The 24892-nt window shown below is 38.3% G+C and overlaps 1 long non-coding RNA gene across 1 annotated transcript in view; it reads left to right on the top strand.

Annotated features, from left to right (window-relative positions):
* The window catches only part of LOC118174397, a 236408-nt gene extending 218309 nt beyond the window's left edge, over window positions 1-18099 (top strand). The window contains exon 4 of the long non-coding RNA XR_004754641.1: window positions 17993-18099. This is a non-coding gene — a long non-coding RNA (uncharacterized LOC118174397). The remainder of the gene's footprint in view (window positions 1-17992) is intronic.
* Window positions 18100-24892: the final 6793 nt, after the last annotated feature.

Here is a 24892-nt window from a genome sequence, read left to right as displayed (position 1 = left end):
GGTACGTTGGGAAAAAATTCATCTGCCTTATGGCCCTTGTGGAACTGGTGGGGAGGAGGGGAAATGGGACCGCCTGGCAGACAACAGGTCTTCAGCTGGTCTTTCTGCAGTATCAGTGGGACCTTACTGCAGCAGGATTAATCACAGGGCAGGAGAGACCAGTCCTGCTCTATGGTATTAGGGTCATGTATAGCTAAGGGGTAAAAGCCCTGAACAAAAGTCTTTTGCTCCTGTGCTCCATATGTACGTTTGGTTCAACAGCACTTGCTGAATGCAGTCCTCCTGTGAAAGTAAAAGGGTCGCTGAGTACCAAGAAGCTTTCCAACGCATCTCAATTGCAATGCCAGCTGTGCTGAGCCACTGCATGCTCCTCCATTCCTAACATTTGTGGAGTGTTCAGTCATCCCCTAAGTGTGTCGTTTGTTATCTCTGATAGCTTGCAGTAAACAGAAGGACTTCAAGACAGAGTGCATGTGGTTCATAAGCATCCAGAAAATGTTGAACAGTTTGCTTCTTGATTTCATTTTATTTAAGTTAGGAGACAGTTGAGATAATTTCTGTGTAGTTTATGGCATAGCAATTGCTTTCCAGGAAAGCAAAATTTAATGTAGCCCGATGTGGTGGAAATTCTAATGGAGATTTGACTGGAGCATACTTGGATTATATTCCAGGTGAGGCAGTAAATGCACCTCAGTGGAAAAAAATGGTATTGATGGAGCGATGTAACCTAGACTCATTGTAAAATTGTTGGCTGGGTGCTTACTGCATGCTTTTTAGGGTTGAAACAAGTGGAAAAGCAAAAAATAGTAATGCTGTGACTTCTGTGATAGGCTCCATTGTGTTAGCTTGAATGATGCATAAGGAAAAAATGAATACCATGTGCTGCTTGCAATATTACTTCTGTGTATGCAAGTTCTGCAAATGTTAACATATTAAAGTAATTAAAATCATCACAATGATGATCTGTTGGATCTTTTCCTGTTTTCCCTCCATCTTGGTGTGATCTCTGGTGTTCTTTGATGCTAGCTCTGATATGATATTGAACTTTTTAATGGCAACTGACTGGGCTGCAAGTATGCATGGCAGGCTCACGTGGAGCTTTTCATGAACCAATACCTTCAAGACTTTCTCCTCAGGGCTGCTCTCAATCCACTCTCTGCTCAGCCTGTATTTGTGCTTGGGATTGCCCCAACCCATGTGCAGGACCTTGCAGCCTTCTTGAACTTCATGAGGCCCACCTCTCAAGCCAATCTAGGTCCCTCTGCATGGCATCCTTTTTCTCCAGTGTGTTGACCACACCACGCAGCGCTCAATCCCACTGTCCATGTCCCTAACAAAGATATTAAATAGTACTGGTCTCAGTAACAACCCCTGAGGGACACCATTGCTGGTGTCCACTGAGACATGGAGCTGTTGACTGCACCTAAGAGTGCAGTCATCCAGCCAGTTCCTCATCCAAGCGGTCCTTTGTCCCATGGTACTCTATCACGCAGATCCCTGAAGAGGCCAAATTCTGCTCTCTGAAGTCCAGGTTAGTGACCTTGCTCACTGCTTTAAAGGACCTTGTACTCCACCATTTCATGGTCACTGCAGCCCACGTTGCCCTTGAGCTTCACATTGCCCACCAGCCCCTCCTTTGTGGTGAGAACAAGGTCCAGAGTAGCACCTCTCCTTTTTGGCTCCTCTGTCACTTGGAGAAGGAAGTTATCAACACACCCCAGGAACATTCTGGATTGCTTATATCCTGCTGTGTTTTCCCTTCACCAGATAATAAATTCTTAAAGCATAGAAATTTAATCTTACTCTGTCAATCATTCAATTTAAGCAAAGCTCTAACTCTAAGATTCTTAAACCCTGCAGAGACACAAAAAGTGTAGCCATATAAAACTTCTGAAATTGTTTGACATTGCAGTACTTTTGCCTTATCCCAACTAATCTGGTAGCTTTTCAGACCCATGTAATGATACTTGTAAAAGCCAGGTGAACAAGTAGATTCAGTTAAGTGAACTTCTCATATAAATACAGAAATATGCACATTATGAGTAAGCTTTTCAAATGTCAGATGATTTTGTTGGTTTATTTTCTTTTCACTATCCTGTGTTTTTTTTGTTGTTTAATTTTTAAATTATTATTATTTAGCTTAACATCCATTCTCAGAACCTGAGTCTACTTCAGGATGTGATCTACATAACAAACACAAAAGATGAGTCATTCTAAAATAGTTGATTACGTCTGGAAAAATAAAAAATTAGCTTGCCAGCCCCACACCGGTCTGTAATATTGCTCCTAGGAAGTGTGACATCATTTCTTTAGATGCAGAGTGTGTTTTGTATGTTGGAAAAGAATGGCTTTTATTCTGCTTTGTCACAGCCTTGGGAGGGAGAAACAGGCAAAAATCATTTATGCTGAGGAACCAACTGACTCTGAGAAGCAGTGGGCTTTTCAGAGGAGCTTGAGTGTAGCCAGAATGTGGTGATTACAGCACTAATGATGTTTCTTGCTGTTGTAATATTCACAGACTAAGATCCAGCAAAAATTGTCTTGTAATGAATTTAAGCCCTGGATATGCTGTGCACAAAGGTGTATATAGGAATGGAAAAGGTAACCTGAACTTGTATATCAAATAGGGATTACAGCTGTTGCTCTTTACTAATTTTGAAATGTCAACAATGATTTCCTGAACTTCAAGCAAAGAAACTACTGATCAAAGTTTTTCCTTTGAGTGATATCACAGCAGTGAGATTCTTGTAATTTATTTTTTTTTTTAGATAATGAATACTTTATCATGATGTGTGCATAACAGAACAGCACCTATCCACAATGCAGCAGACGCACATTTATCAGCACATCCAGTCTGGCTGTTCAGTGCCAGCTTCTGGAGATCCCAGAGAATTCCAAACTTTTGCTGTATAAAAAGCGTTATTTATTATTCTTTGCCTACTTTACAAGCATAATGCTAAAGATAAAACTTGCAGTCTTTTTTGGCCTCTTGCTTTTTAACGTTTTCCCAATCCACAATCTGGCAGGCATGCATATTGCCCATCTAAGAGGGCGTATGAGGAATATGCAATCAACTTTACTGTCTGAAGTGATGGGCACTCCCAAATCGCAGGGCACTGGATAACAAAAACTCTGAATGAAAATCATTCATCAGAATTATGAAGTTTCCTGTGGTTTTGGGATGCCTGTACATGTAATCGCTCAAATCTTACCAAATCTGTTTTGTTTATTCAGTGTTTTTTCATTTGTTTGTTCATTTTCCTGTACTTGCATTCTGTGCATGGGGCTCTCATACGTGAGAGGGGAGAGCCTGTGGCACCAAAGCCACATTTTCTGATTTTTCTCAGACTCTTTAAGAGTGCGATCAAAAATATTTTCATTTCTTTCATTGGCCTCAAAGCATTTTGACTTGGGCCACACAGAGCACATCTACTGCACTGTTTCTGTTCAGATGGAGGTGTGCTCTTGAAGGAAATCTCCTGGTCCTACCTTCGGTGAGCTTTTGTTTGGAGCAGTGATGGAATGTGTGAGTTGGATACCTTTCAGATCAGGTGAAACTTTACTGGAAGGTATTCTCCACCAGTCCACAAGGTTAGACTACGCTAGTTTTAAGGTTTTTATTATTCCCCCAATCCCCTACGCCCCCCTGAAAGGCACACAGCAACCTCAGTATCAGCTGTTTCACTCCATGGATCTGCTCCTGCTGATCTGAGCTACTTGCTAATATAAAGAAAGACTAAGACCAAGAGTTGCAAAGATCTAGGTTTGCATTCAATTTATTCTTTAGTATCTCTTTGTAACTGAGATAAGATAAAACTAAGTAGAGGTGAAAATGTGCTACAAATTCCTTGTCTATATTTCACGTAACATTTACCTGAGCATTGAGGATTCAGTATTGTTCAGACTTCACTTGAGTTTATTGTAACATTATTATTTTTTAAAGTAGGATGATGTTCTAAAATAAAGAGGAAAAATAAATTCTAAAAAATGAGTTAGAAGATAACAATCTCATAGAAAATAATGAAATACAAGATTATTTGTCCAACTGTAACTGTCAACTTATTTTGCCAATTTACATTGTACTGGCATGAATTAACAGAGCAGGAGACTAAAGTTTATGGCTCATTAACAATAACAGTTGTACACCTACACTGTAATTCCTGAAAATGTATTTTCTCCTTTAGTACTGCATATACTGTGTGGAATGACAATAATTACAGAAACTAATTGAATGAGATAGTCATAACTCTAAAAGTCATATTACTCAATTCAAAATGGTTTATTTCCTGAAATAAACAATCTTTATGGAGTGAACACACATAACATCCCTTTTAGTTTATTAAACTCATTAAATTTCTTTAAATATGTTGAAAAGTGAATGCTGTGCACTTAATAGAGAGTGTAGATAAATGGAATTATGACATTCATAAAAATTAAAATCCTTAAAATGAAATTTCAGTGAAGCATTTTTTTCAAAAGTTTGTTTTCACTAGCTAGTGGAAAATAGTATAAGTTTTCAGAATTACCAGTAAGAGTTTGTACACTGACAAGAGTACACTGACACAGGTGATATCCCTACCCAAGTTTGAAAGTTTGTGTGGTCAAAACAAATCAACCCAACCTCACTGATGCAAAGTTGTTCTTCCTGAGCGGTTGTTTCTTCAAGTGTGCAGATGCAGATATTAGAGAAACTCCACATTCTGGAAACAAGGGATGTGGATACACATGAAATCACACACATCACCTCCCAGTTTCCCTCGTTCTCGCAGTAGCCCATAGGAAACACCTACAAATGTTGTGTTGGATGTAGCTTTGTTGAAAGGTGGAGGGATTGACTGCAGCACTGCAGCAAATGCTTGTTCTGGCATGAAGCACTCTGAGAAACTGCTTGGAGGATAGATTCAGCCCTTATAATGATGATATAACGTTGGAAGGAACAGAATTTTCATGTTTCATTTCACTGTCATGTTGTGGAGGTTCTTTCAGCCAAAAGGCAGAACTCTTTGTGTCTTAGAGGCTGTCAGAAGGAGGAAGAGGGGAGATGACTGTCGGTTGTGGTTTTCATGAAGAAAGCGTAACGACGTAGTGTTTCATGGCATTATATGGAGGAATGTGAAGGTGCTCGGTGTGTGGAGCAGGGAAAACACTGCCCTATAGTTCCGGTTCAGTCCAGTTAAAATTCAAGTCTGTATAATGGAGCACATAGCTAGAGGAATGGGTGGTTGGGGTTGGATGGGTCCCCCTTCATTCTTCAGTGATCTTGCATGGCTAGTGACCTTCAAAAACTTGGATTTTATACTTTTGTTGTTGTTTGTTTTGTTTTTCTGGTGAAGAGGTTTGAAATCCTAATTCTGCACTACTTGATTTTTAATTTCAGAGTGTCACTTTTTCTTTTGTCATTTAAAGAGACAATGAAGGGTTATTTGTAGGGGTTAGTATCAATTTCTAACATTTTCATTTCTAGGAGTTGTTTCCTGTTTCAGCTGAAGATGCTATATATGGACTCAGACATTTGCTAGCTGATATGATGTGGTTTAACAGCAATGGACAAATGGAAAACATTGTAATATGTAATGTTTTTACACATCGTGCAATCCTACTCTTCCCACTGCATGCCTCTGAGATAATAGCTGGTTGTTGCTAATAGCATTCTCGTTTTACAGTGGCTTTTTTAATGCCTCTATTATTTTCAAAGGTTTCAGTCTGATTGCTGTGTGCTTGCTGCAGGTATGCTGCCTTCTGTCAACAGGAGCCCACATTTAGAACACAGCAAAAAAAATGACCTTTAATCAACAGTTGTCTCTGCTCCACTTTTGTAGGCTGTTTATCTATAAAGTAATCATGTGAATTTCCTCCTGGTGGAGAGTCTTTTAATACAAACTCTTTTATTTGCGGAATTGCTTTCACTGACATTGATGCTGACAATCTTCATCAACATTCATCCACTGTGTCATCTAAAACAAGGTGATAAATGTACCCTTGCACCCTAGGGTGTTGCATGTACAACCATTTTTTCTCCACTTTGCTTTCTTTTACCAGTCACTGTATCACTGGACTGCAAAACCTAATTGTACTATCTTCTGCTCTCCTAAACAAGCTCATTTTTCTCCAACCTAACCCATCAGAGATGCTGTCAATCAATGACAGACATGCCACACACAGATCAGGGTGGTAAAGGGTGTTTAGGCTATTCACAGGAAATACTTTAAGACATTTTAGAACTTAGATTTTTCTATTTGCACTCTTACCAAATGAATACTAAGTCTTAATCTGTTCTGTGTCTTCCAACAAGTTGTAAATAAAATAAATGCTAAGGATACGTTTGTATAATACAAGAAAAAAAAATCCAAGGCTAACAAGGTATTTTCTCCCAATAATTTTGAATATAGTGCCTGGAAACAGCCAATTTCCCTGTCGTATCACAAGTGACTATAATGGAATCTAATAACCATTGGAAATTATATTACTCCCCACTCTCCCTGTATCTAAGGGGGACAGAAACCTAAAAGCAAGTGGATGGGTCAAAATAGGGTGACTTTGACTCAAACTCATTGGCTACAAGTATTCATTATAAACAAAATCTGTCAAATCTTTTCACTAATAAGGGTGTAGATCTTATTACAGCCTCAGGACAGTAGTAACTTATTCTCTGACATATTATGTGAATTTTATGTGCCTACTCTATAAAAAGTGCACAGTTTCCATAGCAATTTTGATACTTATATGATACATGATGTGACAGCATGTACCATTTTTCCTTCTTCCATGATAAATTGTCTTCACCACTCACACACTAGATTGCAGCTAGAAATCAGAATTTCATTTTGATGTCACTAAAAGCTAATATCAATAATTAGGCTTAGATGTTTGCTATGGCAAGAATAACTTATTTATTATTATTACACTGCTTCATTACTTAGGTTAGCAATTTTGAAGCCATAAATCAAGAATGAAAGGATGAAGTCTGAGAACTGGTTCAGAAAACAGTAAGGGTAATTCCAGACTTGCAGGAGGAAGAGGTCCTATATTCACACTGAATGTTTTAGCAGGGGAGGGGACAGGGCTCATACCATCTACTCTACATTTTTTGGTCTCCGAGCAGCATTTGCATACACCTAACCAAGGAACATGAAAGGGAGGCCTCAAAGGGCCCCTTGCCCATAGTGACCGACAGCATCTCCTTGCAGATGCAGAAGCAGAGGTTGGAGGTTTGCTTAGGCTGCTGTGCAGCACCTCTCCCCTTAGGGCTGGGTGTGAACAAGTCTGGTCATCTCACCTGGGAGATTGAACTGGTGGCTGCAGCGGTACCTGTTCGTCCCCTTTGGATGCTGTCAGGTGCAGACAGAACTGACTAAACTGTTCACATTAGCTCCAGCCACTGGCTTGGACTGTGCAGGCCTTGGTAGGATGCTCTGATCAGAAAACATGAAGGCAGGAGCATGCGCTGTTTGGCCAACACACCGCGCTAAGGGCTCCTGAGCCAGCCAGCTGGGCCTCGGCGCCACTCCGCACCCTGCCTGGAACAACAGCAACACGGAGTGCTTGAAACTCGGGTTGGTTTTGTACTGATTCAGTACCTTGCCTGGTGTCAGCGGGGAGCCAGTTTTGGCTGGTCAAGGCCTTGGGCAGGTCACCACAGGTCTCCATGCCCCGATTTACACAAGTGAAAGTGGCATCTCTGAGTGACTCTCTGCGGAAGGTACGTTGACTAAGCGTTAAGGAAGTAGCACGTGCTCTGGGTGGCTGGATTACTGAATAAGAATCTGTTTATCATTTATATATTTATCAATAAGCAATGTAAATATTCTGCTAATACTTTTGTAACATTAAATTAAAATTTTAATAAGGGAAAGTATGGCAAACATCAAGAAATACTGAGATATGTTGTTAACATAAACGCATTTTGACAGAAAAAAAAATCAGTATGTTTTGGACTTGTGTGTTCTCTGCATATACAAGTATGACTTCTAACCTGAATTTCAGTCTGGTGGACATTCTTAGTTGCTTGATAGATAGCTTGAAGTCTTATCACAGAGGACTCTTGAACTCAGAGCAAGATCACTCTGAACTGTCATTATAGCCCCTTTTGTTGGGTAAAAGGCAAGAAAATATTTCTTTGGAAGCGTCTTATGGCATGGATAGCTGCCAAGCTAACTGAAATGTTAGATACAGACATAGCAGGCTTGTAGACATTAAAATCTAGGGCCACAGACAAGGTAACACGAATCTCCTTCAACCTGTAAATATGTCTCATTAAAATTTATTTCCAAGTGATACAGAAGTGTCATCAGATACGTCTAATTGAGATTAGATCCCACTATCTCCTACAAGTTGTTTAAATTAATTGTAAAGGTTAATTTTCCAGGGAGCAACTTTTATTAAATTAACATGACTGTAGATTGCCAAGCATGTCCACTATTGCTGCACATTTAATTAGTTTACTGTATACTTCTGAAGTGTTGAAGTGGATGGAGATTAAGCTGGAATAGAGAAGAAATTCACTGCTAATGAATGACCTTAACCTTTGAGAGGAAAGTTTGATTTTTGTACTCCTGTAGTTCTTGCATCTGTTTTGTTGTTATAGCATTGTTTTAAGTTCATCGATGCAACAGAATTCTCAGATTTGTTCTAGGCTTCATTTTTTGATTTGTGAGAAATGAACCTTGTTTTCTTGTGTTTATGTCTTGTGCAGTGGCTTTAGCTATAGCATCTTTTTAGCTGTAACATTTCCACCAGTATGGAAAGTCAATTAGCAAAGAAGTTCAGCAGATGACTGGCACAAAGGACATCTGAATCCCCAAATAATGACTAAGGTTGCAGTAGGACACCAGCGTTGAGTGGGATGTATGCACACTGTGTGCAGGGCTGAATTTCTGTTCTTTGCAAAGCAGATTTTAAACATGTATACCCCACATTGTTCTGGGTGGATCAACGGTTGTTTGTAATAGAACATAAGGGTAAAATATGTGAATCTGCATAAAAATCTCATTTATGTTATTAGATTATACAATATAGAAGGTACATTGATTTACAGGTGTAATATACTGTTATGTCAGAGAGGTGTATTGGTTTCTGCTAACTATATTTTCAGTGAAAATTACTTATTCTGCATAAATATATGGATTAATTTGTAGTGCACTTGGAAGCCTTAGATTTGTGTTGCTTTTTATGTACCAAAACATATTGTTCCATAGCATATGCCAGTAATACTGGTTTACATTATTTTTTGTAGTAAAAAGATTTTCATCTCTTATTTATTGATTTACCAGCTAATTGTATTGCTTTTATGAAAAAGTCTCAAAATAAAATGCAATCATGTTCTGATTGGCTATCACAGATTCCAATTTATGAAAAGTGAAACAGGAGGAACTTGTCAGCATTATTACTGCTTTTATTATAGTTGCAAATATAGTTTTCATATTATTCTTCAGTAGAATAAATGTAGCTAACGAATCAAATTTCACATGACCTTGCTACTGCACAATGCTAACTAGCTAAACATATTTTGAGGTCTCAAGTACAGATAATTCAGCTTCCTGGTGACCTAGAAAAAGCTGTCAAAAAGGTTAACAAATCTCTATTAAAGAAAAAGAAGAAAAAATGAGCATTGGAAATGTATTCAACACATTTTTTATAATATTACTAATTCTTGTTCAGTTATGTGTTGTCTTGTCACTATCTTTATGGGGATCATGGGGCTGTGTTCTAGAAGCCGTTATTTTACATATTGTGATTTTTTTTTTCTTCCCTGATGGTGCGGGTCCAAGCTCGTGCCATTCTTGAAGTCCTTCAGTGTTTCCCATTAGGGCAGAGCAAGCATATAGGTGGAGGACAGGGAAAGAACAATGACAAAGGAATGCAGCTCCTGTACTTAATGCTGACTCTCATTTACAAACTTGCTGTAGGAGAGGGAGTCCTCTGTGTGGTCTGAGATACCCCTGCCATGCGAGGGAAAGCCTTGGAGAATTCTGTGAGCGCCGCCAGACGGCTTTCTTCTGTGTTCTCTAATACGACTTGAAACTTCCGTGATCTTGTAAGCAGCTATTTCTATTGAGTCCTTTGCCTTAGTTTAGTACTTGAATCATAGCAATGCAAATCCTGGGAAAATAGTCTCTTCCTGTTTTCTGTTCCACTTCATGTTTCTTTTTTATTTATTTATTGTTTGTTTTTTTTCTTTTTTTCTTTTTCTTTTCTTTTTTAATGGATTTTATATGGGGGGCAGGGCAGAGATCAGTAGTCGCTGTCCAATATTATTCTTGTTAAAATCTAATCTGTCATCTCTTGGTAGCAAAAGCCTTGCCTTACTTAGTTGTACTCTCTCACAGCATGTGTTAATGTGGTGGCAAGTTTGCTCCTCTGCCCTCTTTGCAAATTCGGTTGAACAGAAAAATAAACGATATGACAGACGCTTGCATTATCAGAGAAATAATTGGCTAGAGAGGCAATGGGCGTAATTTGATAGGGTTACATTAAATTCTGAGTGAACTCCTCCACACTGCTTTGTTAAACAGAAGGGCAACACCTGAACGCTTGGCGTTAATTTACACCATTTTCTTTTTCTGCAAGAGGAACTACACCTTCTGCTGAGGTGTAGTGATCCAATCCTTTCTGACTTTGTTGTGTCTGCTAGCTTCTTCTGCCCCCTGCACTGGTTGTTTTGCTGGTATATAAAGCTATGTAAAACAGATGATTGGTTAGCAGAGTTATTAGAAAGTTTGTTTATTATTTAATGAAGGTTTAATGACACATTGCATCATAATTTCTCCCCTGTGTAAAATTCCATGTTGGTGTGATCTTTCCAATTCAGGCAGGCACTTCAGTTAAATGGGAAGTTGCTGTGAAATTTTGAGGAAAAAGTAGTTTGAATGTGAAGACTAATTTGATAGAAGTCAACCGTTTTTCTGCATTCATTAGATTCAGATTTGCTTTAGTAATGTCATTTCTATTTTCAAAGGGTTAGAAACCCCAGAATTCATTTTTCTTATAGTACATTTATGGATTAGATGCATCCACTTAATTATCTTGGTAGTCTTCAGTTCTGTGGTATAATGAATTCCTGCAACTATTGAGAAATGACAAATGAGAAATGACAAGTATTGATCAAATATTTTCAGCAATCAAATTTTTTCAAATACAACTTAAATGTGAAAATTGAAGTGCTTTTCTGGATCATATCTCTTCAATAAGTTTTTCTATGGAGAAAACTCCATAGATTGATTTTGGTCTCTTTTTGTTACGATTAATTTCATTTTGACTTTTTTTTTTTTTTATTTTTTTTTTTGTAAAGTGAACTCAATACAAATACCTTAGAAATCATTATAATATCATTGAGTGAGTTGCATGTAAACCAAATTAGGTACATGTAGAGCAGGGAAATGCACAGTAAAATCAAACTCAAACAAATAACTGTAAAGTAACAGTCTGGTAGAGATCTCACATAAACCACTGTGTTTCATTGACAAAGCAATATATTTAGGAGACAAAATAATATGTAACTCTAATGAGGTGTTTAAATTTCAGTTCATGTTTCACCTTGTAGTATTTCTGTTTTATGAATGAACAGAACCATTAAATTAACAATGAAATGAGGTGGTAAATCATCAATTTGGTTGTATGTGAAGTTGTATGCCTCTGGATTTTTCTGAAAGAAAAATCTGTTTGCAGATCTGTTCTACAAGTGTTGCCTTCAGCTGGGCCATTTTCCTTCCATTTAACAAAAACTTCATTCCTTCTTTAAATTCTGGTCTCTAGGAAATCAACAGCAAAAAGTTTGGCACTAACAAAGTATGACCTGTTTTAATGATCAGGTATGTCAGACCATTGGAGCGTTGGATATCTCATTACTTTATTAAGTAATAGCAGCCCCTGGTATTTCAGAAATCTCTTCTATATCACCACATAATGGTTCTCACTCTTCCAGGGAGTCTGGTTGCTCTAGAACAGTCAGGAGTTGGATCTTACACTATTAAGCAGATCTTTACACGTAATGATGCAATCAGTGTGTTGCTGCACTTGCAAAAACCCGTGCTGACACTGGGTTTCGCCTGATGTGAAGCACGGTTAGCTGGCTTCCTGGTTGCAGGAGCTCAAGGACTGGTCATCCACCTGCAGGGCTCGTTCTCATGTTGTCACTTCGCAGTAGCCCAATATTAGGCCTTTCCTGTATGCTGGTTGTACATTCGATAGCTATAATGCTGAATTATTCAGGACGTAAGGGTCTCGTGGGTTGGATTCCAAGCCAAGTCTGAGGCCTTGCTCGTGCTGTGAATATTCAGGGGGAGCACTAAGATGGAAACTTCATGCAATTCTGACCATCATCAACCCACTGAAACCTTTAGGCTGCACAATATTCAGAATTTCTGGCTAGGCTACAAAAACGTCTTAAGACTACACTGAATAATTGACAATCTATTTCACCTCTGATGGAAGTAAAACATTTTAAAACTGTAAGGTCTTCACCTCTGGACTGCTCTGCCATTTGAATGCAGAATCTTTTATATTCATGCAAATACCAAGCCTTTTGCCAATACTCTATTCAGTTTCAGCACTTAAAAGATGATGTACTGGATGGTCTTACAATGGGTGGCACTGACAGGGAAAAGCTGTATGCCCTTTCTTTGAGCAACCATTGTTTTCTCCAGGCAAGGTGCTGTAAATCTTTGGTATCTACCCTTCAAGCTTCAGATCTGTGTGTCTTCCTGGAATCTGTTCAAGACATCTGTCAAATCAAACATTCTGTCAAACACCAAGAAATTAAACCAAGAAACCCCTACTTCTTCTGTGAAAAGTGGTCATTCCCTTCATATTGGCAGAGGCCCTAGGTGAAAATCTTTGTGAGAAACATGCGAGTCCTAGCAAGGCTGTTATTGCACCTGGCTTAGTTTTCTATATTCCACTTTAGCTCGGAGGTGCTCAGTGGCCTCCAACCGTTCAAACATAAATCATTCCATCCAGGTACTTACTCTTTTTCTGCTGTTACAGTAAAGGCATGACAGTTCTCTACAACTCCAGCCTTCGTGACATTTAAAGAGTTCTTTAGGGTCAGCAGTCAAAGAAGTGAGACTATTTGTATGAATGGTGATGGCCCCGACGTCTGCAACTGCCGCTGCTAAGTGAAACAGAAACAAATGGTACTGCCCGTCTTTGGAAATTTTTTTTTCATGGGCATAATGAAGAGGGAAAAATAAAATTATTTCTGCCATCAAACTACTAGTACTGGACTGTCCAACTAACTTCTAGTATGGCAGCTGGGCTAGCAAGTACAACACTGCAACCTGTACAATGGCAAGATTTACATTTCAAGTGGTATCTAGGTAATAAACTTCAAACTTTATGAGGAAACTGAACTTCAAAGTTTGCCTGCTATTTTCCATTTAATCATCTGCGTTATTAGAAGATATGTCTGCCTAGTGTCTTGATCACTAAGGGTTAGTCTGTCAGTGACACATCTGTTTGTTGGAAGTAGACTAGATTAAACGTGTTAAGTATTTTGGTGCCTGAATTTCTACATATGAGTGTCAATACTTACCGTTCAGCTTTCTAGAGTTCAAGATTTCTCTGTATTCATTGCCTGTGATCAGCAAGACCTCAGCTTTCATACGTTTTGGTTTTGATGTCAAAATCATCAGGTCCCAAGGTCTGGAAGGGAAGTGACTTTGTCTCTGAAAATCAGGCTCTTTTAAGTGCCTGAAAGCAGTCACCGTTGGAAACTTGAGCCTGAAGCAATAAATCTTCACCAATACAGAATGATCCATGAGTAAGTTAGCATTGTGTACTCAGTCATAAAATGTATGTTGGATAGTAAGACATGACATTTTTGTTCTTCCTTTTCCTGACTGAATGATCTATTCACCTTGCTGTCATGCAAGGAACTTCAAATATGCACACGCTAAGCAGTATATTCTACTCAAATAAATTGAAGAGGGGATTGTGTAATTCACTTGCACTTTGTAACTGAACAGTCTATGGAGATAGAACAATTTGTTGAAAGAAAGAATAGGTAATTTTGAGTTACCAAGTCAGGAAAGGCTCTTTTGCAAGACAGTTTATGAACAGAAAACAACACGATCTGTTGCAGATTTTCTTTGACTTTTAATACAGAATAAGGTCGTTTTCTGAAAATACAAAAGGGCGTTAGTATACTTACCAAACTTATCTGACAGTTGTGTACTTTTAGTGTGTCCCTTGAAGACTTGCAAGTAATAGTAATAACTAGAGCCAATAAAGTAGTTAATCACTTTCAAAACTTAGACTGGCTTTTTAATTTTTACCATATGTGCTCTTTTTCTAGGAACATACTGAAAAGATAACGCTCTGTGGGATCTGTGTACATAGACAGTTTGTATATTTGTACACAAATATGAGCATCATTCAGTTGGAAGCCTAGACTTACCAAAATAATTCCATTTGCTCATTGGAGTTGCTCTTAAGCTTTGGAACATCCCAGCACTGGAGCAGGGATGGCAGCTGGCTCTTCTGTAGAAGTAGTGTGTTTGTTTTCTGTACCAACAAGCCTTGTCACTGGGGGGATGTGGTCTGGATTTACCAAGAGGGGCTGCCGAGTTAGCATTTCTTGGTCATTTTTCCACCAGAGGTCACTTAGGGAGTTTTTTTTTCATTGTTTGAAAAATAGTTTGTGAATCTGTAAAGAGCCTCTGAACTGAATAACAACGACATCGACAGAAATAAAATGAGCTTGTTACTATGATGGCTCTTGAAAATTTATGACACTTGTTTTGTGCCAGCAAAACAAACTCAACAGCCTTCTGCCTATCTGCAAGAAAAATATCCTTTATTAAAAAATAAAAAATAAAAATAGAAAATCAAGGAATCTTATTGTTTAAGAGCAAAGGTGTGGGAACTCTCAGCTGGAACAGCTGTTAGATTCTTCATGCTTCAGCCTTCCTTTTTTCTCAGGCAGCATTAACGAGCTCTTTCTGTTTTTTTTTTTTTTAAGGAATCCTGTTCAAAATCAAGCAGAATCCATTCTTTTAAGGAAAAAAAAAAAAAAAAAAAAAAAAAAGATTGATAAAAGATTGATAAATAAGACTGATAAATAAGATTGATTGATAAAATCCCAAACTTGTTATTCTGTGATCATTTATTCTGTGATTATTTATATTCAACACAGGAATCTTGTGGAAGTTTGGGCCTCGCTGTGCTCAGAGACACACAAACTCCTATTACTGCAGTCCCTGTGCTGAATGCAGGACGAGCATAGAGGAGTGGGAGGGAAAGGGTGATCATGGAAGGGAGAGGGAAGCACACAGAAATCAAACAGCTTTAACTTAACGTCACAGCAGGAATTTGTGCTAGAGCTGAGAGCTGTAGGCTGATTACTAGTCAATGCCTTTGTCACAGGGTTATGTAGTCTTCTTAAGATGTGCTTTTTTAGTGAAAAGCCTAATTTCTGTGTCAACGTTTACTCAGTTCCATTCGTGTACGCAATGCCAAATATTAGTTTTATCATTTAGTTTATCAACTCCATTGGGTGGGCACTTACCACAGTAAGTCTAAATCCCAAATTATTATGGTATTTTTGTTGTATTTTTCTTTAAGAATTCTGCTTTGCTCACACTGCACCAGTGTTGCAGGTAGACTGCCATGTCCTTAACCTATTTCCTGTGATTTCAAATGAAACTTTTATCAAAGTGCTCTAGAAATGGCAAAGATCGGTTTGCTTCAGAGTTCAACCAAGAAAATAAAGTTGGGATAATCTGTTGCCTTTCAGGAAGATTATTTTATTGACTCTGTTAGATTTCCCTGTATAGTGTTAATACGTCTGTTTGGTGTTGCAGCATCTCATGCATGCTGAATGCTATCATGGAAATATACGTACTGGGTCCGGCTGGGATGGCAGCCAGTATGGTGGCTGTTTTAGATCTGTGACCAAAGCAGTGTGGGTAATACACCAGGATTTTAGCCATTGCTGAATGGTGCTTAAACAGTGCCGAGGTTTTCTCTGTTTCTCACTCTGCCTGGACCCCAGTGAGCAGGATAGATGTGCTCACATCCTGGAGCACAGCCAGGAAAGCTGACCCAAACTGACCACAGAGAGATTCCATGCCACATAAGCTGATGGGAAGGGCAAGTTAGCTTTGACCCAAAGTTTATGAGACCATCTTCGACTTTTGTTTTATTGGTTGCTGTGTTATCAGCACTGTTTTGGTCACAAATGCAAAACAAAGCACTATAAAGAAAATTAACTCCATCCCAACCAGTACATAGATATATCACAGACTTGTGATCTCATCTTGTTTTTGCTGAGTGCAAGACTCTGGGGTAATGCCTGCGGGTCATGTGAACAAAGAAATGTGTAGCAGTTAAAAGCACAGGACCAGCTGGAAAACAAACAAACAACAACAACAACAAAAATAGTCTTTTAAATGAGGTATCCCAAAACTAGCTTTGGGAATCCTGTGGGGCATTCTTGATAAATTACTGTTATTCTACTTCATAGCCTTAGGCCACTTGTTTGCTTTTAGAGCCTACTTGCAGAAATAAATTAGAGGAAAGGATGAAAGAGAATAGGGAATTTAGATATGTGGAACAGTTATTACGTACAAACTTGGTCTTTTTGGTGTTCTTTTTCATTCTGTTGCACTCATAATGTGATCAAATTTCTGTCTCTCCATGATGAATCCAATTTCATTAGAAACTGTCCTTTTCTCCTCACCTTTGAAACTTCCTCTTAATATAATTCATTTAAGCATTTGACTGTTTTTTCCTTCATTTTCATTTTTTTCTTTTAACCTGTCTGCATTTCATTCTCTTGCTGCGTCCTAACAGGACCCATTTTTCCCCACAAGGTCTCTATCAGTACAGTGCCACCAGTGCAAGACATTTCTGTGATGTATTGCACCTATACATCATCAGAGCAACAGGGTTTTGATAAACAGCATTCTAATACATCATTAGATCATCACTGATGGCACTTTGATGATGTATTATATTAGTACATCATCAGAGCACTGTCATTCCAGTGATGTATTTGTAAACAGATGGTGCTGTCATGCAAGAAAGAAGGGAAAGCAGAAGAGAACATTTCAGTCTGATACAGTACAAAATGCATCCCCACCATTCATTCAATGAGATTCAAGACAAAGACCCTGTGAAGGCATAACTCTCTCATTAAGCACGTTGGCTCTAAGTCCATTGACTTCTCTATCCAGCAGCTGATGAACAGTGAGATGATCCTTTTTTGGCCGATTATCCACAGAGCTCTTTGAAATGTATTTTCATGTTAGTTACTCTTCAGTCCTAAAGTTGGGGTTATACATCATTTTTAATAGTTGCACATTTGCATGCATAATTAAAATAGGTTTTATTTTATATAGACATACTAAAATTGTATTTCTAGCATAGGGCATTGTGCTCAGACAATGAAGTTTGAGTACAACAGCAGCAGATGCACTTGGCATGATGCTGGACATTAAGCAGTTGTTACTCTAGAAGCTCAGTAGAATGTTTTTCCCTAATTCTGTAGGTTTGTTTTCTCCCCTCAAATCAGGCATCACTTAGAGTTTGAGGATGCAAGAGAATATATTGATGCATTTCTCTTGCTCCTAAGATTAATTCTGTTGTGAAACAGCCTTTACGTAGTAAATCCTCATAAGTCATCTTCCTCTACAGTGAGGGGAAAAATTCTTCAGATTAAAAAAAAGACACTCAATGACAAAAAATATCATTTTCATTTTAAGACATGCAGATCTAGTTCTGTGTGGTATAACTGCTATGATAGTAATTAAATTTACAGTTAATAACCATTTAGCAAGCTAGGTGCATGTATTGTTAGATAAATTCTTCCCTTGTTTCTTTCCTTATTGATAAGCCCAAATGAATAGAATCATAAGCACCCTGTTTACATGTTGCTTTTGTGTAACTGTTGCTATTGCATTGTTCTGATGAACTGTAGTAGTTTAACTGTTTTCTGGTTTAACTAGTCAATTGTACTAGTTTAACTGAGCATTTTTTTTGTGTGTTTCTTTTATAGGTGAGGAAACTAAGGAATGCAAAGATCAAGTGAACTGTCAAGAACCAAACACATTACAGCGGGGCTGAGGAACTCCAAATACTCTCATCCTTGGTCTGAAAACACACGTGATTTAGTAGGTAGGTCTGTTGTCCTCTGATGTCTTTGCAAGACTATTGATTTGGGATGATGGCAGAGAAATATGACTACACTTACGTGATACTGTTGTTGAACATCTATTTTGGAATTTTAAATTTCATTATTTTTGGGTTGAGTTTTCCCTTTCTCCAATTAAAAAGGTATTTTTTAAAAAGATGCTTTTTAAATTTATTTACAAGATTGGTCATCAAAACGAAACTGGTGCCATCAGAAAAGATACACTTGAAAATGTTCCACAGAAAATAAAAAATTCTCACAAAAAGTACTTTAAATATCTAGATGTTTTGAAGCAACACAGAAGTTGCTATGCAGTGGGATTTGCTTTCCTAATTGTGTCTTACTCCCTTAAGAATAAAAGTTATCTTGCAAGGGAATTTCAAAGTTAAACAGTTTTATTTTGCACACAGAAAAAATTGCCACATAGAATGGCAGATAAATCTGTGCTTTTGAGAAAAGACATTCCATAAAAAATGCAGAAAATGCAGTGGGTATGTAGGAAAAAAAAATAAAAGTCATGTTTCTTGCAGCAAAGATTTATCAAAAGGAACATAAGCATGCCATCCAATCAAAATGGTTACCAGCACACTGTAGTGTCTAGTTAAAACTTTACAGAATCACTGGCAGTGTGGGTCTAATACCCTTCTCTGCATTGTTTGCCTTAAGTAATTATTATCCTAGTTACTGTGTTCTAATAGGCATTGTAAAACCATAGACTAGAAATAATTTCAAGACAGTGAATTTCATAATTGAAATCTATGAGAGGAGATACTGATATCATAATTCTACCAATGGAGACCTGAGCACAGAGAAGAGTATTTTCCCTGAGGTCCCTATGTTGCAGAAGCAATGAGACTTGGAAGATTTGTACATCTTCAGTGTTTGGTTCCAGGTCTCTCCTGTAATTTCATCCTGCTGCTCTACACATGCAGTGAAATCTCTGCGTGTATAGGGGGAGGAAGAACCAAATCAGAGGTGTACTACAGTTGATTGTGTACATGAACACTTCTTTTTAATGCAAGGTCTCTGACCCAAGGAAGACCATAGCAATCTTAATTCTGCAGGATGTGTGAGGAGAGGGTGAGAAAGCTGGGTTTGTTCAGCCTGGAGAGAAGGGCTGGAGAGGTCTTACTGCTGCCTACAACTGCCTAATTGGAGGTTGCAGTGTAGGTGAAGCCAGACTTTTATTGGAGCCATGCAGCAAAAGGACTGGTGGCACATTCTATTGCAGTGGTCACATATTACACTTAAGGACAATTGTGTTTAGATATTAGTATATTTACTATTTTTCCCTAGGACAGTGATCAAACACCAGAAGGAAAGTCCTGGGAGAGTGTAGTGTTCCCATCCTTGAAGATACTCAAAACCAGTCTGAACATGGCACTTAGTAAGCTATTCTTCTTCCGAGCACAGTGTTGGACTTGATGGCCCTCAGAGGTGCCTTTCAACCTTCATTGTTCCATGGTTCTGTGTGCTCACTGCCCTTTAACTATCTATGGATACTATTGACACTTATATGTTGATACAGACTACTCTTTATCTATAGATAGATATTATAGATAGATAGATACTGATATACAAAGCAGTGGCTGCAGTTGCTTGTTTTTACCTATCTCTGTATTGATTTGTTACTAAGCTGGACGTAACCTATCCTGTACTGTAAGCAGTATGGGAAAGCTTCTATTTCCTTAGTAAGGACTGAGAAAGACCATGAACTTGTGCAGTGGCTCTTCAGGAACAGCTCGGTATACCTAAATATTGTGTAGTTTTTCTCCCTAACAGTGCTGTTCCGTGTTCATAGTATGCTAGCTGTGTTCAGTAGAGGTAGTGGATCGTAGGCTGTAGAAATTTGCTGGCAAGACAGAAAAAGGAAAACTGGATGTATGCTAGTCTCGTTAAATTCTCTAACACCCAGCATTTGGGGAAAGGTTTTATTTATTTATTTATTTATTGGTTGGTTGTTTTTTTGTTTGTGCTTTTTTTTATTGGTAGTAATGGGAAATACTGCACAGTTATTCCTCTTCAGCAGTGTTTTCTGCTCAGAGAGGGATGAAAATGTGTGCCAAAACTTTACTCAGGAAGGACTTACACAGTCCTTCAAATCAAAAGTAGTGGGGTAGTCTGCGCTTGCTTTATTTTCAAATGTGGGGATGCAAACAACTTCTCTAAACATTGCTGAGCATTTTCTACTTGCAAGGTGCATCAGATTGAACTCCAGTGTATAAACTACTACATGAATATTCAATGAGTGCATCTGGGTCTGAATTTTTCTCAGCCTTTTCTGTGTACCATGCTACAGGAGCCACGACATTGGTAAGAAGAGCAGGCAGGGGTCATCTAAGTCGTAGTTACAACCTGATTAGGTGGTTCTAATTCACACACACATTTTGGCTCAGTAAGGAGTTGGGGGATGGTCGTCTCTAAATCTTCCAAAAGGTAATTTTACGAGAATATTGTGAGAGTTACTGTAGTAGAGAGGAATAACATGGTATAGTAGGAGCAGATTTATTTTTATTCCCAATTGTAGACAATGTTATGCTCACTGAAACTTGCTCTGTCAAAATAGAAATTGCCATCAAATATGAATATCTGATTACATTTTATGCAAATGGAAATAGCGAAATGTATTCTTAATTAATGCCACATTCCCCATACTTTGCACAAAAAGTGGGTGAAAAGGAATCTGAAATTCCACTCATGTTTTAAAAATTGCATGTATCAGTGATCTGCTTCTTTAGGTTGTAAACTATCTGTCATTAGTCAAAGGCAAACACGCAGATATCTGTGAAAAAAAAAAAAAAAAAAAAAAAAAAAAAAAAAAAAAACGGCTTCAAACGGTGGCTGAGTCTATCGGCATAAATTACTGCTCATACCTGCAGCCCAGAGAGCCTCCCCTCACACTGAGGTGTGCGTTATGCACAAGGCTGAAAGCATGAGATTTTGTTGTTGTTCTGTGGGTTTTTTTTCTTTGTTTGTTTTCCCTTTGGTGAAATTGGGATGAATAGCAACGTTGACCTACTTGAAATATATAGATGACTCTGAAGACAAAGTGTGGAAGCAGGATAAAGGTCTCTGCTAAATGAACGGAGATGGTGTTCTCTGATAGACAAAAATAGTCTAGATCACATAGTCAGGAAAGCCGTAGACCATGGAATGCAAATATTTCCCCTTATTTGGTACCTTTAAACCCACATTTGCAGTACTGAGTTCAGTATTGGACCCCCAGTACAAAATATGATAAACTTGAAGCCCATGGGAGGGTCATCAAAATACTCAGGGGCCTGGAAGGGAGCAGAGCCATGGGGAAGGGGCCTGGCTTTACAGAGAAAACTAAAGGTGACGTTCAATTTAAAGCCAAAACCTTTCTCTGGAATTTTCTTCTTGGATAAATCTGTCATCACTTACTTCAAAGAATATTTCTTCTGAAAGTTACATTGATTGACATGACCTAATGTTTTCTACTCAAAACTTTCCTTTTTTAACGATGGGGGTTTAAATAGGAAACGCCAAATATTGTGGCATGTTTTTGAAAAGGAAGCAAAGCATTTTGCGTGTGGAAAATAGAGAAATATCTCCAAAATGGATGTCCAAAGTTGTGTAAAAAGATGAAAAAAACATTTCATTTTAAGCGCAAAGAATAAAAATCTGAGATATCTAGAGTCATGGTAGGATTCATCAGCTACAAGAGACAAGTATTACGAGGAAAAAAAATAATTTGTTCTTTTCAACTGTACTCTCGTTAGCATTTATCATCTCGTTAGCAAGATGACTCCACTAGCTTTCAGCAATTATTTTGTATATTGATCCAGGTTAAGGAAATAAACTCTTTTCTGTTCTTCTGCTTTACAAGTAAAATTAAAGTGTTGGAGTGGAGGCCTTAAATACTTTTTCAGATACAAAAGAACATTTATGTCAATATAAGAATGAAGGAATAGATCTGAAATGTTGGTCATCCAACTGTGTGTATCGAAATTATTAGTGAAAATGGAAATCATGCAGTTTGTTATTGCAAATGAGACAGACAAAGGAAAATCATGCTTTCTGTCAGAAATGTGAAATGAGATTGATACTGGGTAGTATCTCATTATTTCAAGATGCCAACAGTTTTGACACTCCAATTGCAATTACCGGAGATAGTGGCTCAGCAAATTGAGAAGGAAATTAGGTTTGATCGCATGAGAGAGAGCAATAAAGAGCCTTTCCTCCACCTTTTTTTTTTTTTTTTTTCTTAAGGTATGCAGATTTGCCAGTAAGCTTTTTCCTCAGGAAAGAAAAAAATCAGAAATCAGAGAAATCTCAGACCCTATGGAAATTCATGCTGGTTCATCACCTCCGTACAAATAATGTTGATAAACACTTTCATTAATGTGGTCTGCTGTTCTGTGTCATGTCTAATTTTCATCTAGGGCTAGGCTCAGTCTAGGTCCTTGTGTCCTGCCAACATGCTCAGTAAATTCAAACAGCAATATAGCTTTTTTTTTTTCTTCTACTTTAGGAGCCATCGTCTTGAAGAAATGCTTTCCCTTATTGGCATATGGGGATTTTGTGCAGTTCCTATAGAGATCTTTACAGTTATCTGTAAAATTTCCTTTTCAGATGGTGTGCACTTCTTGGGGGGTTGGAAGAAAATTTATTCCATGGCTGGATCAAGAGCAATTAAAGATCGCATATATGGCATAATGCATCAGGCAATTTCAAGTATCTAGGAATCTAAGTAAGCCTACTACTTTGCACTGGGTCTGCAGAACTGATTTAAAGAAAAAAGAACAGATCCTTTTCAAATTCCCCCCTGTAATATAAAATATATTTATATTAATTATTTTGATACTGGCATTAGTAAAAATGAAATGGAAGGATAGAATGCAACGTTTGATGTGGGCAGTGACAGAAACCCTGCAAGCCAAAAATCAAAACTGAAGCAGATGCCATCATTTGCAGGCCAGTTGAATTTAACACTTGGTGCTTTGTATTCAGGGAGGTTAATTTGTTAAAGACTCACAAAAGTAGCATCCTGCCAAACAAAATAATAATCACTCAGTAGTCCAAAAAGATAAAATTATAATATTAGAGGCATAAAAGCACATTGCTGCATAGTCACCTCTGAACTGTTGCTGTTGTGGTTCTGTAATTCGTATCCATTTCTGGGCAGTTACTATCCAAATATATTTTGGGGTGGTTTCTTAAAGTCTGAATGTAACATCTTTTGAACATAAGTGTTGATATTCAACACTGATGTGTCTAACTGCATGCTTGGATAGTGTATATGGATAGCAAACAATTGCATGACTCTCTTTTTCGAGCCAGAATTTAGACATGGTGCATGATTTCTTTTCGTAAGTGAGCAGATCTAAATCATGTAGAACTTTGCAAATTCCCCTGCCTCAGATCACCTGTATCCTGTGCAGTCCCCAAACGGTCTTGGCAATGTGGCAAAGGAGACTCTTGTATTTTCCTTAGTGTGATACATGCTTTTAAAAGCTTATGTAACCAAATGGACATACACATATCATCAGATCCTACAGTTTAAAAGAAAAATATTTATTAACTTATGAACACTACAGTGATTACAATCCAAGTAACTGTTACAGAAAAACTGAAAGCCCTGAAAGCTCTGCTTCACTGGTCAGGAGCTCCCATGACTCTCCCCTTAAAGAACTGGACATCACTAGCTTAGAGCAAATTTATTTTCTGAGGAATCTCCCTCAGAGGTACTCGTACTGTGTGCCTCCTCTTCACTAGTGCAACTAGCAGAAGCATCAGCTGAGTGTTACATTATTGAGGGAGAAAGAGACAACTTCTGTATTCATGTTGTTAGGGGAATGCAGAGCCCTTGACAGCACTGAACCCAGGACAGTGTACCTATTGCTCTAACATCCTGTATGTTCTAGGAGATGGGGGCCTCTGATCACCTCCCAGTATAGCTCTGAAATGACTAATGAAAGAAGTAGGCTTTAAACATCGTTAGGCATAACAGTATAAAGTCTTAGTTACAGCAGAAAGCTGTGGTCATGCAAGATGTCAAAATCTGAGGTGGTTTTTCTGTAGCATTTATGTAGCCTCCAGGGACCATTATTCTTTGGGCATACTCTAATTCATGAGGGAATTACACTGTTAGCATCAATTAAGCTCTGGTGTCACCTTGGCTGTGGGGGTACCTTGCAGGTAGCTATCTTGAAAAATGAGAATTGTGTGCAATTTCTGTATGAGAGTTTGGGGGGTGAATAGGCAGCCAGTGCTTTTCTTTCTTTTTCTTCTGACCACATATTTTTCTCTGTGAGGAGTTAGATTTTGATTTCTGAGGCAGCAGGCTACTTTGGTGTGAGCTGGAAACAGAAATTTCATCTTCCCCAGCAGTGAAAGCAGGCAGTGCAATTCACTGAGTAGTTGCAGAAATAGTAGGTTTTGTCATATCAAGGCTGCGAGAGGGCTTCATTTGTCTTGGGACGGAATTAGTTTGGGAGAGTGGTTCTGCAGTGCATCCTGCCGCTTTCAGAGCCACTATAACCACAGAGCAGGGCAAAGCTACAGCTAAGTAATATCGACAAAAACAGGTGTGGTTGTGGTCACTGGAAGTAAGTTAATTCCTTATAAATGCCAACCAGAAGGTATGCTAAATGGTCATCACCATAGTAACACGAAGCCCTGAAACACAGGATGTAAAGTACTGGTAAAGCTGCAATCATACATGAGATACACAGGAAGAACACTACTCCGGTACCTTCAGTACTCTTTTTACTTATATCTTGGCTTAACCTGTCTTCTCAG

The sequence above is a fragment of the Oxyura jamaicensis genome, chromosome 14, assembly GCF_011077185.1.
Source record: "Oxyura jamaicensis isolate SHBP4307 breed ruddy duck chromosome 14, BPBGC_Ojam_1.0, whole genome shotgun sequence".
NCBI classification, from domain to species: Eukaryota; Metazoa; Chordata; class Aves; order Anseriformes; family Anatidae; genus Oxyura; species Oxyura jamaicensis.
The sequence above is the reverse complement of the archived record's forward strand: the minus strand, read 5'-3'. Positions and strand labels throughout refer to the sequence as shown.